Genomic DNA, 16,728 nt, shown 5'->3' with positions numbered 1-16,728 from the left:
GGGGAAGTGGGGGGTGAGAAATCCCTCCGGTGCCTGAAACAGAGGGATTTCTAGTGCCATGTGATCGGATGGCCGGGGGCCGTCCTACTCACATGAGCACTGGTGTGTGGTACGGCCTTGGCCGTATGTTGCACTGATGGGGTTAAAGGTCTCTTTTGGGAAAATTTGACATTTGGATATGACATCCTATTAGCAGAAAAAGATTGGCCACCTGAATTTGTAATGGATTGCCCAAAAGGTGAAAGTGTCATTTTGCATGCCTTTTCCGACCTCGTTCCTGTTTCCTTAAAGCACTCATATGTGTAGGAGTGGGTGCAAATGCTAGTTCCGGCATTATACAGCAACAATGTAGGGTGGGACATGGAGTCCATACACCACGAGATCCCATTAAAAACAACTCCAACTCCACAGAGACAGTATCCTATCAAAAATGAGGTGAAGAAACAGGTCAAAGAAATCTGAAAACAAATATCGTTTTGTTTTAGATTACAGACATTTGAGCACATGCACAAAAACATTTGCAGTTCACAACGCACATAGTGCTGCATTAATGAATTACATTGTATGGAAGAAATAAAAAACAACATTAGATATCTTGAATGTATTCTTCTGCCGAAATATTGCTCCCGAAAGAAGATATTTGACAGGATTTTCAACTGTCGGCACTAAGCGTCAATTTTGGTACCTTCCCCAAGGCTATAAAATCAGCCCCCCGCCGTTCTCATCAAGAGTTTCGGAGCTGGACCTAAAGCAATCCTTAAGAGCAAGGTTATTAGGTGCGGGTGTGTCCCAGGCCTGAACGTATCCCCAGGATCTAATGGATGCTCTAGTGGGTCCACCTCTCAACCTCCCCAATACTGGATTGAAACCAAAACACAGACTGAAGAGTGGTTAAGCTGGGGAAGGAAAGGATGGGGATAGCAGGGATGGAGATCTATAGTAAGACACACAGAAGCCGAGGATTAGAATCTTCATGCGTCTTCTGAATTGTTACTCTCCCTTCAACCCCATCTGCTGACAGGGGTGTTGAGCGATAGTTCTCTATACACTTGCACAGCTGTAAATGCATAACAATAAGATTAACGCATTCCTGTCTTTATGCAGTATCACTAAAACTATATCTTATTAATCACGTGTATACCTGTGAAAGGAAAGGAACACACCAATAGCTCAATGAGATACGAATAACGTATCACCCCTGTGGAGGAAAAGAAAACGCAATCCAACGATGAGTAGAACTACAAGTAGTCACTCGCTCAATGCGAATATCAGTAGAACCAATCATAAGTCATCAAAAATAGAATTCCCAAAAGGTACTAGGATGGAGTTACGTAACTCACACATCAGAAATACCTTATCAATGTCTGTACAAGACATGTAGATTGTTATGGTATAGCACAACCATAACCCCTCTCCCTCGCATGAACTCTACAATAGAACCAGGGAAGAGTTCGCCAACGTAGGGAATGGATAGGGGACTGTTTAAAACCAGAGTTCTCCAGAAGAAGCCCCAGTAAACTATGAATCAATAAGGCGGGCAGAGAATCAGGTAGGAAATACCTAACATCCAAATCACCCACTCCGTCAGAAAGACTCCGACAAAATGTTGAGGCAGGAAAGTCCCAAAGTACAGTAAAGCAAAAACTTGGTGCACTCGGCACCCTTACCAGACCAAATACGCTCACAGAGATGGCCTCCTTTAGGCAGGAACACAGGAGAATAATCGGCATCGTCTTCTCCCCAATTCTGCCTTTTCATGACTTCCGCATCACGTGAGTGCGGAGCCCTGCGTGGTGTCCTGCGCGGGCCAGGGATTATGGGAAATGTAGTTCTTCCCATTGCCTCAGGGTCTGCCTGCGCGATCGGCGCTGATGTGCCCCGCAACAGGGTGGTAGTTGGGTCAATCACCTATACGGTGTCAAGAGGGCACTCAATAATATGGCAAGAAAATCCTTGGGAGGCTGTACCCCTTATGAAATCCTGTTTGGGACAAGAATATGGGTACCTGATCTCGATTGTGCCAGCACGGTGACAGATGCAAAACCATTTGAACTGAATGACCCTTTGGATGTTTTACAGGAACTCAATGAATTCCGGGCATTACGAAGCAACATGCAAGCCAAGCGCACCACCACTGGTGAAGTGAAACCAGTTCCGGTAAGACCTGCCTGTGTTCCGCAGATTGGGGACCTAGTTAGGGTAAATATCTGGGACAGAAGAGAGTTTAGGCCATCTTACAGAGCACCTGTACCTGTCCTGGCAGTTGCGGGAACAAGAACAGTACTTATTCCGCCTCTTGCCAGAAAAAGAGAGAATAGATTTGTCTCTATTGATCTGATCAAACCGTATCAAGTGGCCGAGTCCCAATAGAAGGCCGCGTGGGGTTCTGAGTAGCCGCAGATCTCCTCTTGCTACTATACAGGAAGTTCAGATGGAAAGACTAATAACCTTTCAAGACTCCACTACACAAAGTGAAGGAGTACCAAATAATGGAGCACATATCATTCTAGTTGAAATTGAAAAACATCAAGAAGAAACTACAATGCAAGTTGTAATTCGGCTCAACTATGATGTCTGCATTAAGGTGCCTTCAAACAACACATCTGCCAGTTCTACAAAACCTACAGAGCTACAAAAGATAGATCGAAAGGCGTCTGGCTACTTCATCAACTTCGATTATTTCTCTTCAGATCCAATTGAACCTGATCAAATGCCACCCATTTCAAAGAAAGATACATTTCTACAATTCTATCTTTTGCTCAAAAGGACTTACTTAGTGTCAACTTGGTTGCATATTTGGTTTGCAATAGGTATAGTATACCTGTTAATTTGGATTGGCACAGGGACTGTCTTCTTTCTGCTTCTGAACGGACATTATCTCCCAGAACACTCTGCAGCACAATCTGTGAACTTGGTCCTAAAACCACATACGTCGTCACAACATGAACAAAGAGACTTGTCCCTGGTGAACACCACAGCAATTCCAGTACCTGATGGTATAGTTTGGGAGAAAGTTTCATATGATGCATTTGGTCCTACTGAACATTTAAAAATTCCACATTTGTTTAAAATTTCTTCAAAGGATTTCATTACCCCAGTACACTATTTGTTGATTGGGACATTGAAACTGTAAATACTATGCTTTCCGATTTAGAACAGACTGCTGCATTTTCTTAAGAGGGAATTGAATGAAGATACAACCGATTACGATACCATGTTTTGTTACCAGCATTATGGTCATTATTTTTTTGCATATAGAAAGTGTACCACGCACTGCTGACACCATCAATGGGAACATTGCCCAACACCCCAAAGGGTAGTTCTGCCACATTCAAACAGAAATGTGCATACTTTTCAGGGTTCAAAACATCAGACCCAGGATTATTTTACTACAAACTTGCACAGACTAATGCAACAACGAAGAAGATTATGCTGACAAATAGAAAGCTGATATATTCAGAACCTTTTATTTCCCAACTGTCCATACAGGGTTTTGACTACTGGAGAGACACCATAGACACAAAATCTATCTGGGGGAGAAGAGTGGCAGGTTCAGGGAACTGAGGGGCATATTATCAAGGACAGGCGATACATTATCGCCGCTTTTATCGGCAGGAAACTGCAGATAAAGTGGCGATAATGGCCTTGATAATATGCTCTATGAATTCCAATCGAAGCCCATGTTAGATGTGTTCACATCTAACATGGGCTTCGATTGGAATTCATAGAGCATATTATCAAGGCCATTATCGCCGTTTTATCGGCAGTTTCCTGCCGATAAAAGCGACGATAATGTATCGCCTGTCCTTGATAATATGCCCCTGAGTCTTTATTCAGAGCTTGCCTCATACCATTACAGATGATTTTCCTGAACAGAACAGTGCAACAGACTGCATGTTACAGGTTTTCAAAAATGAAATACCTGAAAACACCGAGCATCCCCTCACCCACTCCTATTAAGAGTATCTCAAATAACACACTAACAAGTGAGGGGACACATGGTATAAGTACATACAATTCATCATCTCCCGATTGGAAGGGTTGGTTAGTTTGGCCTGTAGACACGAATATGTGTAACTTAAGATTCATGGGGTACCATCCAAGGGTATCCATAGGCCCGATCCATGCTATGTACACACAGACGACCCAGGGGTAGTGACTTCCTAAAGTGTCGGGAAGTTGTGCCTAGATTGGCTAAAGACCTCAACACTATCACAGGTGAAACAACACTTGTCCCTTCTGTCAGACAACATGGATCTTAGGGATTTCTTGTTAGGTACCAGGAAACCACGTAGGAAACAATTCTTATAAACCATCTACAATGAAGTCTGGAAAGTCTCCCAACAGGAAGCTGCTGAGAGACTTTGTGAGATAGACAGAATTAACCTAGAAAAGGCCTTAGCTGTGGGAAACAATGGCATGACCACACTCTCCTCTCGTATTTATTCACTGGGCAACATTGTGTCCTCAGCTATCGACATAATGAAACACGATTTGTCCATTCTACAATATGGGCAATCTCAGCTGCGCGCTAATATGCTTTTGAGCTGGACGCTTTAATCATTGCGTTCTGGCCATGTTCCATGGGGATACATTAAAGACACAAAACTGTTTTCGGTTTACAATTTGACCAAGAGAAAATTGACCCTGGCACGCAGAAATGCGAAGTACACCATGCTGCTCATTGAAAAACTAGAGAAGTTACCTTTTACTGTAGCAGAGTCACTGTCTATGGAATGGTTAACCCATGACTATATCACACTGCCAATCACAACATTCCAATTCCAATACAGCCTGAAATATTTCTCAGTAGGCAGGTATGAAGTGTTGGGTGAAGGGTACATATGGGAAACCTGGGAGATACCATACACATATAGGTGTAGAAACAAGGACAAGGAGGTCTTCTTGAGTGGTTCAAACTGCAAAAAGGCCTTGAGTGGGTCTTTAGTGTGTAAATGAATTGTCTCTTCATGGCGCGTGTAATGAGTCAATAGTAAACTTGTCCAGCTACCTTAACCGCTTCCGTGCGTCGGACGGCCGTCTGACATCACGGTGGGCGTGTGCGGAGGACGGCCGGGGTCCATCCGAACCGTGCACACGTGGAATTCTGCCGCATGGCAGGGGAATTCCTTGCGCAGCGAAGTGGCTAAGGGTTCCCCAGCTGCTGTAATTCAGCCAGTTTTTTAGTTACTTTCCAATGGGGGTTACTTGATGCTGAATGACCAACGCTGTTGTGGAATAACACCAGGCATTGCTTATCTAGTGACTGTACACTCCAGGGTTATTTGTTGTAAACAAGTATTGTTTCCCCCCAGCTTGCACAGTTAGGGAGGCATCACTATGGCCTTCACTGTGTTTTTCCAACATAGGTTTGATTCTCTGAGCAGACTGAAAGCCATGCTATTTCAGCAAAATGTGGCCTTAACTTCAGCTCAAGAGATCTTTGATCTCCAAGTTGCAAGGTCCTCGGCAGAGATACAGGCTCTGGTCCGTACGAACCTCCCGCTCCATTTCAGAGAAATGGTACTTCGTATCTTTAACATGTCTGATACGCGGGGGATAGTACACTTATTTAAGAGTAGTGGATCAGGTCTGTTAACCACCTTTCAAACCATTTTTGGAATGATTCCATCAGTTATACACTCTTTACTTGGAATTGTTGTTGAAGGGTTTACTTTGTTCCTGCTTTCAGTAGCGGGCATCCTGGTTTTAATTCTATTGCTTCGCAATGGGTGTCAGCATCACTCGAGACATGGAGAGAACACTGCTAGAGCGTCGTTGTCGAAAGCGATTAGTGTTCTTTGTGGGTAAAACTTGGCTTCGAGAGCTGAGTGAGCATTGGTTCCTGTCTTTCAGACTGCCCTGGATTGACTGCATTCTGCCAATATTCCGATGTTTCTTTTGCGGATTTGGATGCGTGTTGGATCTCTTTCTGACACTATCGGTTGCGCCACCTGACATAGACATGCTGCTGGCACCTTTGCGGGCCCATTTGCACATTTGTCCACAGAGTATTCCCATGTTGATGAATACGATCCTAGAGCCTCCACGGAACGCTTCAGCTCCTACTGAAACGGAGATCGGCTCCACCACAGATGTGCAGGCATCAGTCACAGGTACACAGGCATCTAATTTGTCCCCGACGGCTGCCGTGGGAACCAGAGATTACCACCTCTGCTCACTTGATATCATACTGGAGGTTCTGCCTCCTGCGGATGCCATGTACAGTGATGTTGAGTCTTCAGCGAAGATTCTCAAACAATCTGGCATTTCCTGTACTAGGAACCGCTTGGACAATTTTTAAACATGTACCAAATTGAAGGTCGAACTAAATTTGTTTTTTTTCTCTGCTCTGTCTTACATAGTGGCTTTCATATCTAGGCTAGATATATTTAGTCAGGCTACGCATCGTCGGATTATGCCAATTCTATTGTTTTATATAATCTGCTTTTATTCCTCTCATTAGCACTATGTTAGAAATGTATCTGCTATTTACGATGTTGGTGCTAGCGATTACATTTGCCAGCTCCTGTCTTTTGATTGTTGCAGCGAATATGTTTCATACTAGACTGACGCTTGATCAATAAATAATTATTGAACCCGTTCCAATCGTGATTCTATGTGTATTCTGAGAAAAGTAAGCACGAGTGAGTGAGCGAAAGATAATGTATTTTTTTCCACGATACCTGAGGAATCAGGGTTGTCATGTTCAGTGGTTGCCAGAAACTACTTACACCGCAGGCAGGTGGTAGTGAGATTGTAGAACTACCTGGTCTAACGGCTGACTCATCCTGTGGGGGGTGTCCAGAGTAGTCTGCACACCAAGCCCTCAGTTTAGGTCATTCAAATGTGCAGGTCCTGGGGGGGTCCTAGGAACTTCACAACAGAGTGAGGTCATTTCCTACACTCTTCAATACCCTATGTCTTTCTATGTCTTTTTTTCTTGCCTCCTCTCTTCATCTCTCTTTATATAACCTGGTCAGTTCCTCACCATCTTGCTTAGCTCTTTTTTTCCTTTTACCTCATTTCTGTACCTCTGCCTATTCCCAAAAACCTCTAACACTAACTAAGTGTTCTGACTAACATGTACCATTGTCACTTTTGCTATATCTGCATACCTCTCCCCGCCTATCCCTGGCATTATCCTAATACCCCTACCCCTACTTGTATCCTAGCACATCTACCACAACTAATACCATGTGCCTTTTATGCTCCCAAACCATTGTCCCTTTCCACTATCATACTCTACAACCCATGCTGTAATACCTCTCCATCCACCCTCACCTTTCCATTATTTTGACCCATTTCTCCTTAACCGTTCATTTTCTTGGACTATTTGCCAAGTTTTCTTAAATATTTTGAGGATAAAGGTTCTCATTAATTTGGATGTTCAACAATGTGTTTCGCCAGCCTTCGTCTTTAGATTGGTGTTCTCCATTTAGATTTGTCTCTGAAATGAGAAAGTGCCATTTCAGAGTGTGATCCTGTTATTGGATCAGTGGAGTCATCAAGTGGAAGAAAACTGAGTTGAGATACTGCTCATTTTCCTGACATAGTGTTGCTATTGTGGAGAGAAGGCTCATGTTATGTATGTGCAGTGATGACACTGTGTGTGTGTGTATAGGTAACGTGTAAACATGTGTTCACGTTGTAGTAAAGTGTGCAGCAGGCACAACTAAGTCAGTGAAGGTACTCTGTACCTGCATGCTTACTGTCAGTCAAGTATGCTTATTGCAGTGTTTTTAGGTCGTGCCTGAGAACATGCACTGTTTCTTGTAAGACATTTTCTTAGCTTAGCTTTAAGTGCCATTGCTTACCATTGGTTGACTTCATTGTCACTCTCATTTGCTTGCTTCTCATTCATTATAGTGTGCTCACTTTCTCGTGTCTTTGGCCCTCCCATAGGGGAGGGCCTGTGCCCTTCCACTGTCTGCTTGTAATTTGGGGGGTACTTTTTTCTTTTTGATGAAGCATTTCATAAGAGTGCATGTGTTTTCCAGCTGTCTCCCTCATGTGCTCCTCCTTACTCCATGCTGCTGTCTCACTCATGCACTTCTGGTCCCCACCCGTGCTCATGTTGCTCGCTCTCTCTCACCTGTGTGCCTCTGTGCCCACCCCATCTTGCTGTTGTTCATGGGCCTATTTTTACTCCATACACCATGTCGCTCTCATTTAGTCTGTGTGCTTCTTTGCCTCCTGGCTGTCCAATATTCCTCTATCCTTCAATCTTGTGCTTCTCCTCCCCCTGCCCATGTTGCTGCCTCTTGTTCTCCCTAACAGCCTATTCGGACCCCACTAAACATTTTTAAAAAAATCCATAACTTGACAGCTCCGTTGCGCTATTTTGTAGGTGTGATCATGCACAGCCCAGCAGGTGCATTATGGTGTTTTTTTCTACTTTTCTTCATGATGTACAGCATCTGTTTGGCTGCTGTACAGCATGAAGAAAAAACACTGGGAAAGGCAATAGTTCTCAAATGTTAGACCGATTGGCTTTGGCACTGCTTGATTTACAATGTCCCTGGGGACACCAGAGCTGACTTGTCTGTTTTAATTGTATAGTGAATATGACCACATCATACCTTGTGATTTTTGTGAATGGACACAGCTATGTTTTCAGTGCTTTCTGAAAGGCTGAGTGGTTATGGAGATTCCTTGTCTAAGCATGGAGCATCTCATGTCTTGACCAAGAAGGTTTAACCACCAGTTCAAGATAATTTTTTCAGTAAATCTTAAAGAGGAGACTTTATCTTGGCGAATACCTGATATATATTTCTTAGTAGTAAATACACTCAAACGGCTTTCTGTAAATTCAGCAGAACTAGATGGACAAGTGCAAAATCTAATTTTCACTTTTAGAAGACTTTCACAAGTTTAACTAACAAGCTGTAAAGCTGTTAGCAATTAATTGCTCCACTCGTGTTTGGAGATGCAACTATCTGGAGGGGCACTCCAGTTTTCTAAGACAAGCCGAATATATGTTTATCTTTTTAAAAACTCAGAACATTTTACTGGAGGTCCTCACCTCTGTCAAAACAGTGTCAAACCTAGTAACAGGAGATCACAAGTTTATTCACTAACTCACATTGGATTAAACTTGCAAATTTAAAATGAAAAACTAAAAAATTACTTTTTTTTTTAGAATAGTGTTCCCTAGTCTGGAAGAGCACATGTTTGAGGTTAGGCAGTACGTGTCATGTTACCTTGGTATTTTAGAAGTCAAACTCGGCAGATTTCCTAAGGAAAAGAAATACTTGCGTTCCAGTGCAGAGCAGGTGTAAGGAGTGAGACAAGCCTGTTAGAGAAACTCTTGCATCTGTAGGTGAGTGAGCAGAGCTCCACTACAAGCCCCAGAATTAGCACGCAATTGCAGTATTGCATAATTGATTGGCATTTATTATGTGTTACTATCATTTAAATCTGGCGACCACGAATTATCAGCATCATAATAAACATCTTAGCAATCAAAATTGAATCAATAGTGAATTAAGGGGGAAAGCTAGATACGCTGACATGCGTGCATGAGATTGGCAGCCAAGGACCCGCTCTCCGACGGAGCTGCTCCTTTTTAATGGACAATACACAAGCTGTCAGTCTGGGGCACCTTACTCCTCAGAAGCCTGAAAACTCACCTGCTGAAGGTGCCTCAAGGTTCATAGCTCAGCCCTACCCTCTTCAAAGCATGCATGATCCCTCCAGCCAAACTCATCCACGTACACATCAACATCCTCTCCTACGTCAACGGCACCAAACTCATACTAGCCTTCGCAAATGTGACCCCAACACAAGAAATAAGTTCCCCGCCTGCATGAACGAAGTTGCTAACTGGATGAAAGCCAACTGTCTCAAGCTGAACACCGACAAGCTAGAAGTAGTAATCTTTGGCAAGAAGAACTCACCATGGGACTCCAGCTGGTGGCCGGCTGACCTCGGCTCCACACCCAGTGCCCATGCCAGGAACCTTTGCAATAATCATCAGCAGCAAACTGGACATTACCGCACAAGTCAGTGGCATCACTGCATCCTGCTTCCACACATTGAGGATGCTGAGGAAGATCTTCAAATGGTATTAAAGCAACACAAGAAAAAGAGTCACCTGGACATGACTGCACAAGTCAATGGTGTCACTACATCCTGATTCCACACTCTGAAGATGTTGAGGAGGATCTTCAAATGGCTTCTAAGCAACACAAGAAAAACAGTCACTAGCAAGTTGGAATACAGGAACACCCTGTACGCAGGGATTACAAAGCAACTTACTAGAAGACTACAAACCATCCAGAACCCGGCAGCCACATTCATCCTCAAACTCCCACACATAACTCACATCATACTAAATCTCATGGAGCTGTGCTCCAGATACACAAACGTGCTCATTTCAAACTCCTTACACATATATTCAATGCACCACACAACTTAGGCTGCGCATACCTGAATTTTCACATCTTCTTCCACCAACCACCCAGACACCTTTGCTCTGCAGGGTTCATACTTGCACACATCCCATGCAGATCAGGAGGATGGGCCTTCTCTTACATCACTCCTCAAGTAATTAACGGCCTCCCACTTCACATCAGAGTCTCTTCCTCCCTTCTTGAATTCTTTAAGAAGCGAAAGACCTGGCTTTTCAATTAACCATAGACAGGGCTAAGCATGCACACCTGCTCAGTGCCAAGATACCCTCACGAGTCATAGTGTGCTTTACAAATACACATTATATAACATAACTCTTAAATATTGTTCAATACTCATCCCTAACCTATTAGTATTATTACCTAATAATATATTTATTTGGCACACATCTTGATGTATGAATCTTTCACAATATTTGCTGTGTCAAGGAAAACATCCTACATACCTTTTTGTAAGCAGGTCTCAGATCTGAACCAAGATTTTCAGCATCCCTTGCCAGCAACGGGTCAATCTGATGTCCTGCTCCAGTTACTAGAACGCCATTGTGTTATAGCTTTCTGATTCCTCTGGCACAAAATAGGCAGAAGGGCAGTCATCAAGATTTCTAGCAACCATGCAGCAGTAAACGAAAAAATCCTTCTCTATTACAAAAGGACCTACAGAAAAAATGTCACAACTTAGCATATACAAACTCTGTTAGCTTGCTTAAGAGAAAAGCTAAGATACTCGCAATAACAGATGCCTATACACATCTATGTTTACTAAATCACGCACTCAGATCCTTTCAGTGCGCAAACTACAAAAATAAGATTATGTATTGTTGCAAGGATTTCTGCTCATACACAGAACTGTGCACAGAGACCTAGGACATTAGTGAATTGTGGTGTACCAGAAACTCATCTCAGTACCTAGAACCCCCAACCACCTAGCAATCAGTGTCACATTAGCTCTTCGTCCTATAGCACAGTAACCAATGATTAGACAACTTAGAACATGCGACTTAGGACCATCTCAGGAATGGTGGGAAGTGAGAACACTCTTTTGTTATACTCTCATACCAGTCCACAACAGGAGTAAAATAGAGACACGGTAATGTTAAAATATTAATTTCAACGCCGTGATCTCATGCGCAGTATTTTGGTCAACATAAGCAAAAATATGATTAAAAATAATATGGTCAGCATGGTTACAACTCCATAAAATACAAAATGAGGAATCATATTACAATGATAGTGCAAACAGGTGATATAGCGTCTAGTTTCAACACCTTCCCTTTATAGGAACTATGTATTATAAACTATAGAAGGTCTCTTGAGCTTGTTTTGGGGGACCCCATTACCTTTCCGCTCAGTAAGTGTAAATTACATCTGGATCAGCAAGGCTCTGCATCCCCGGAATCTTCCAAGTGTGTGAAATTATGGCAAGCGTACTATGATAAAGGCGCCAGATTCTTGCTTGGCTCGCAGCTGCCAAAAGGTTATGTCTAGAATGTGTTACACGGACATGCCGATAAACAGGCTCACATGTTATGATAACCTTGGTGGCTCAGCAATCACTGTACAGACTGGGGGCACGATGTATGTCTAGAGATTTCGAAAAACAAACCCTTTCTCATGTATAGACCTTTGTGAAAGCTAACTTGCAAAAACAGCTAAGCAGCGTAGTGTGCAAAAAGCATCAAAAGGTAAAATGGTGTTTAAACTTCTAATAAGCCATGGTAACATAACATGCATGCATAAAAGAGGCCCTAAACCATACTACACCCTCCCTTGTTCGGGGAACGCACAATAACTGGGGCAAGCTTCATAGAACGCAGAGTTCAAGTTCGAATGAGACAGAACCAAGTTCAGGAAATTTGCCAAACTTGAGAATTGGGAGTAAAAATACGAATTAAAATAACCAAGTCAGTGAAACCAATCAAGGGCGACCATAGTGTGAAAAAAAGACCTCAAACATTTAAGGAAATATTAAGGCATTAAAGGAAAACAATATTCACGAGTTCAGTAAGTGTTTATGAAGCAGAAAAAAAATCTGTACTTCTATCCAACAGCGTATAAGCACCAAACATTGCAACTGCCTCCAATAGGAAGTTGTTGTTATCATCCAGGAACATTTCAGCCATCCAATTAAGTAAAGGGAAAGAATATACATGTTCCTCGATTACCGGAGCCTCTAGTACCATCAGAGGACAACTCGGGCTTACTTTAAGATAACTGTGTCCCAGAAAGTCATTGGCCTCAGTCCAAATGTTCCAATTGCCTAGAACCCCATGAGTCGCTGTGCAAGTGATAATCCCGGCACTAGAACAATCTAGTTCATGAGCAACTAAGGGATTCATTAATAGATTGAAATCCAGTTCAGGAGACACCGTGTTGCAGAGACACAAATCCAGGGCCCATTCAAATCCACAATCCAGACAATGGAAAACAGGCTGCACGCCAGTGAAGAATGAGAACCGGAAAGATAAACCATACGCCACACTCAGAGTCGCCAGAGGCAGCGATCCATAGTATTCTAGCATCCGGCTAGGAAGGTGGAGCAGCCGGGACAGATCGTTGTGGGGCACAGATTGTGCATCCATTTTGCATTAAACAAATTAACAGCAGTAAAGCCAGGAGCAACGGAAAAACCGCCAAAGACACTTAAAAAATTGAGTGAAAAAATGCAGGGATCACACCAAATATAGTTTGAAATGAGGTCACACGGCCAGAACATACTACTTAAAAAAAATGTGCCAGGCCAGTGGTCGACGACGCATTTAAGATTGTGTAAATCAAAGCACCGAAATGGAGCAGGTCTGTATTTAATAAGGCATTTACCTCAGTACGAGTATTTGCAACGTGAAGGACGAATGTCTCATGCACAGATGTAAGGGGGACTTCCTTTTGGGACAATAGAGCTCTTATTCGACTCATCTTATTGAACTCTGCTTTCAAGGTCGGGATAGAGGGCCAAATGGAAACATCAAGCCTGCCATGCGGAGGAGATAACAACACATTCTTACAGCAAACTACACACTGGGAAACCGTAATGATATAAGGAATTCCAGCATACATCCCACAACAATCTTCATTATTTAATAATAAATAACTACAGTTTGCAAGCAATGGGAATGTTGGTGTAATGGCCGGAACTGGAGTGCTCTTCAAAACACAGGCAAGGTTCGGTGCAAGTATATTACAAGAACCGTGCAATTGAAGATTTCTGCACACTAATGAGTGATCTGGTGTGGTGGTGCAATCCTCGCCGGTCAAAGGAACCTCCTTTCCTTCCCTCAAACACCTGTATGTGAACTGGAGATTCCAGACTTCATGAAGATAAGCACCATCCAGGGGCTCAAATCTACCTATTGCATAGTGTTTCATGCAGGACTCAAATTTGAAAAGAAGAAAAGGTAGAGTTATCAACCCATGGATGAGGCAATCTGCAGAAATGGATTCCACTACAGAAAAAGGTAAAGGTTCTAACTTTTCAATATGCAACAGTGAAAATATGACATCCTTCATTGACATAAATTGCTGTTCAACAGTCAAATTGAAAGGCAAAAATAATAAACTTGTGTTCATGTAATCCCATGGAACTCGGCCATTCTTCACGTTTGGAGGGTCCATGCAAACTGCATGACAGAACGCAATTGATTTTGCCCATGATACAGTACGGTAATTTCTTCCTGCACAATATCAACCACAGATGACACAATATTATCTAGAGTGTAAATTCGGGAAGAAAGGGTGTTAATGCTATTATCTACAACAGCAAGCACTTTTTCTAAATTGGCCTGATCAATAGTTCTAAGTCTAGAAGCAGCTTCAATTTGGGACGGATTCCAAACCTCATTGTAAGCAGCCTATATCCACCTTTTTCGATCTGCCTGCTGCAGGTCCTTTAACAAAATTGTGAGAAGTTGGCCTGATATGCAGTGCTCACTATTCTAGTGAACACTATGTATCAGTCCAGACAACCCTTATTGATGATTGGTTGTAAGTCAACCTTATAGACCAGCTATCCTAGTAGCGTGGATACGAGCAGCCTAAGGCTACAGACTCGAGAGGGCGTGTTAAGCCAGCTGTTATACCATCACATATACCCCTTGAACACCAAGTGAAAGGACACCACACAAGTGTTATGAAAATAAACAGTGTATTTATTAGAATCACAACAGCCCTGTACTCTTTATGAGGACAGGGTACTAAGCAAAAAACAAAACTCTTACGAAAATACTTAAGTTAGCACAGTATATACAAATGCCCGAGGGGCACGGAAAACCATATACTCTGAAAGTGGAATGCGAAATTACTAGCAGGTAAGTACAGTACTAATAGGCTTTGGAATCGCTAGGACTTGACTATAGAATCTTTAGATTACTTCTAGGAGGCCTAGGGGACTCGGGTGCAGAGTGTGCACTCTCACGCGTGATGCGGGACAAAGTCTATGGTAGCTAGATTTCACAAAGTTAGTGTTCTCGGGCGAACCCGACCTGGTAGGAGGAAAACGAAAGTGGATTCTGACCCTTGGATAGTGAGGCTATGCTGGGGCACCGAAATGCCGAAGTTACCTAGCCCAGGGGCTGCAGCTGCATAGGTCTCAAAAGACGTCGGGAATCCTCGTAGACGGACCAGGAGCCTGGAAGAAAGATGCTGGCAGGCGACCAGTGAAGAGAGTTCGAAGTGATCCAAGCCTGGATCTTGAAGATGGACGATACCTGAAAGCAGAGGGGACCAAGTTCGTGACTACTAGCCAGTAGTCAGGTGGCACCAGGAGGGCACCGGATGGTAGTCACCTCGACTAGGTGAGTGGGCGACGCTGGGCTCTGCAGATCTCACGGACCAGGAGGCGTTGTCGGCGACCAGGATGGAGGAGCGAGCTGTCCCACAATGGATGAAGCTGTCGGCGTCGCTGGACCCAGGATTGGGCAACAAAGCCTTGGCAAATTCAAGCTCACGCGGTGGACCTCAAATGGCGTCTTGAGTGGACCAGGAGGGTCCGGGGTGCTCCTCTTTTGGAAAGGATAAGGGCCAGTCTGGAGCAACCAGACCAGCAGCAGTGATGTCGTCGGGCATCGTTAAGAAGGCCACAAGCCAGCGGGCTAGTAGCCAAACAACGCGGTGAGCAGCAAAAAGCCGAAGGGCCCCACGCAGATCGTGGAGATGCTGGAGGGCTGATCTTCGGTGCTGGAGCTGCTCAGGGTCAGGGCTTCTCGGACTCCAAAGCACTCACCAGTGGATTACTCGGTGGGCTTGCTGTAAAGAAGTCGTGCAGTCTTGAAGATGGCCGGTCCCTCGAGGTCTCGTCGCACTCACGGTTCTCAGCTTTGCTGTAGAGATGAGTAGAGGTCAGAGGTGCCAGGGAAGCCGGTTCTCGTCGAGCTGGGCAGTCGGATTCCGGAGGAAGGACTTGCAGCAGACCGCAGTGTTCTTAAGATGGTGCCTGCGGATGCAGGGTGACTACTCCTTAGCCACAAGTGAGAATCTTGAAGAAGAAATCTTGGAGTCCTTTCGCAGAAAGTCGTGTCTTGATTCCAAAGATGATCTAATTTGAACAGGGGGCCCGCTCCTATCTTTATACTAAGAAAAGGGGCTGACCCGGTGACTAGGTCCTGCCTATGGGTGGGACTAGGAGGGGGTGGTTACACCCCTCTCCCATGCCGGACTTTCCCCAGGTCAGGGGCTGGTGTGCCCCTGGAACTGGTTCTGACCGGCCTATGCGTAGTGAGCACCGGGGTGCCACTCAGCAGTCACCTTCCTGTAAAGCCCTGCCTACCCAGGATACACAAAACCCTGTCTGGGATGGTGCTAGCACCGCCCCGGACAGGAAACCCTTTGTCCAGGCTCTCCTCGCTGGAAGGACTCCCAGCAGCAGGAGGTCAGACTCGTGTCTGTGGTGGCAGCATCCATTTTGTGGAGCTGAGGCTTCAGTTAACTTTAACCGGGGTTCACAGTTACATACATGTCGTGTCCCTCTAGAAGGGTGGAATGCTAACCCCGTCGCCAGAATTGGCGAGGGGTTAGTATTCCAATTCGTATGACACCTTACTGGACATGTTTTGATAAAGCAATACCAAAGATAGCATTTAACCGCGAGGATTATAATGCACTTAAGAGTATATGGTATGCGTTATCATGGAACAGCTATTAGGACTTGGTTCCGCAAGCTGCAAACGGGCTCAGCTCATGCCAGAGCACCATTTCACACGATTCCAAGCACTCTGCCTTCAGGATTGTCAAGGCCTGCCATAGGAGTGACTGATAGGAATCGGTGTGTCCATTTTTAGGGTTAGATATAGGTATACTATATCTACAGCAAAGGGTGATTACA

This window comes from Lissotriton vulgaris, chromosome 1_2 (genome assembly GCF_964263255.1).
Source record: "Lissotriton vulgaris chromosome 1_2, aLisVul1.2, whole genome shotgun sequence".
Lineage (NCBI taxonomy): Eukaryota > Metazoa > Chordata > Amphibia > Caudata > Salamandridae > Lissotriton > Lissotriton vulgaris.
This window is presented reverse-complemented; position numbering follows the sequence as displayed.